Source organism: Pteropus alecto, unplaced genomic scaffold, assembly GCF_000325575.1.
Source record: "Pteropus alecto unplaced genomic scaffold, ASM32557v1 scaffold111, whole genome shotgun sequence".
NCBI lineage: Eukaryota > Metazoa > Chordata > Mammalia > Chiroptera > Pteropodidae > Pteropus > Pteropus alecto.
Genome location: NW_006431915.1, coordinates 6,416,367 through 6,418,600, shown reverse-complemented (window position 1 = coordinate 6,418,600; position 2,234 = coordinate 6,416,367).

The following is a 2,234-nucleotide window of genomic DNA, read 5'->3' as shown; positions in this document are numbered from 1 at the left end:
TGGGCATGTTGAGCCAGATTAGCTCCCTGGTTCTCCAAATCATCCTGTGTCTCCCTGGAAAAGACAGTTCTGGCAATTGTCAAGGGTAGAGATGGCAAAGGTATATAAAAAAGTTTAATTAAATCTCAGCCCTTCTGTTAAGCTCTTAGCAAATCACAGGATGTCGTTAGCATATATATAACAATTAGGGTGATCTAAGTGAGTTTACAGATTAAGCAAAGTTTTGAATTCTAAATGAAAGTTAGTCTATGCTAGGCTACCTGCAAGTATGTACGTTATGTATACATATACATACATATATTTATATGTATATATACAGATATATATGTACATATACATCAGGCATATGTACAAATAAATGTACACATATTATATATATATATATATATATATATATATATATTAGGTTACAAAAGGGAAAAGAGAAATTATTAGCAAAGAACATATTGTTTCAGGCAAGGCCATTCCTAAGAGGAACAGATAGGGTCTATCTGGCAATTACCTCACTAGTCGCTGACCAGGAAATTCCAGATTGACTAGTTAAAGGTTAGGTTCCTGGGAGTGGTTGAAACTACATTTAGATTTTAGGTATGAAGTCTTGGTTTGCTGATGTGGGGCTCAGCGCAAGTGACTCCACTTTGGGCCTATTGTCCCTTTTTTAACACTTAAAATAGAAAAAAAGCTTCCTCTTGCTACTGGTATGCCTTTTATACCAATTCTTGGTAATCTCCCTTTCTATCAAATGAGAGATAGGTCTCTGGCCCAGAGCCTTCAGTAGATAATAGTATATAGCTAGAATTTAATAACATTTTGTTTACATTGTATTTACCAACAGTTCTCATGGCAAATGATACTAGTTTTCTATCTACGATAGTGATGTAAAATTTCCTTTTAAAACAAAATTACTGAAGTAAAAAAAGTGAGGTGATTTAAAGGAAAATGTTAAGTAAACAAGAGTAAAGATGATACATGGATAGAGCAAGAATCATGAAGCTGGTATTGGAATGACAAGTTTGAGAAACTGCTCCAGGAAAATGTTTTTTCTTTTAAATGGGCCTGTGAATATATTTATGGAAGTCTGAGGGTTTTCTGCAAGAATGTTTCAATTTTTCACATTTGTGTTTCTATTGTTTTATAATTATATTCTAGATCATGTGAGTAGCTATCTTATAACAAAGTACTGTCATGTAAATTTAATGCCTACATTTGTATTTACATTTGCTTCCTCACCCATTAGTGCCACTTTGTCTTAGACTAATGAGAAAGGAGAGCTTGATAGGTAAATGATGCATTTGATTCATACAGAGGGCAAAATAATACCATGGCATTCTAAGAAATGTATACAGAAAGTTATTGATACTACTGTCATTGTCACGGTTTACGGTAGTGAAGTTATATCCATGCAGATATTCGGCTAATATACAAAGGCTTGGCCCTACTAATTGTTTAAAGACAGCATCTATTATGAATGGTTGGTGCCCATTTAGCCCCAATTACTAAAATTTTTTAGGATCACCTATATCATTGGGCAAAGAACCTTTGCTGTAGCAGTCAGCACTATATTCATGTTGTGAGCAAGAATTTTTTTTTAGCCAATTTTGTCTTTTGAAATTAATAACTGTTAATTTGGGTTTCTACTGGTTTGGGAATTTTTACATTTAACTTTTAAATCTATTTTAGTTTACTGTTTATAAAAATCTAGTCTTAAGTTTGTAAATATTTAACTGCAATTATAAGAAAACTATTTAAGTCAGTGCTGAAGAGTATTTTCTTTTCAAGAGCAGTCCAGAAGTGTAAGTCACATGGCTGTATCCTTTTTTAAAAACTATAGTTAAAATTTGTGCATTTCAACATATGTAAATTTTACCTAAAAAAAGTTAGAAAACAAAAATCGAGTGGAGTGATAGAGAGTGAGTAAAGAGATAGAAAAGACAAGAATGTCAGAATATTGATGTAGAGTCGTAGCGTAAGACCATCAGAAAACAAGAGAGTAGAAACGAAATGAGAAAAAGGAAATAGAAAAGAATGTGAAGAGGGGCAAGGCAAAAATTCTGTTATCAGTTCTCAAGAAGTAGATAGCCAAAGGGTAAGTCTGGAAAAGTGCATTCTGTGGGCTTAGATGGCAAAAATAAGTAAATAAATAAAAAATAAAAATAAAATAAAACTAATGGGAATATATTCTACCTTGAATTTGGAGATACACACATGCTGTGGACTAAGCGGTCGGATTTCGT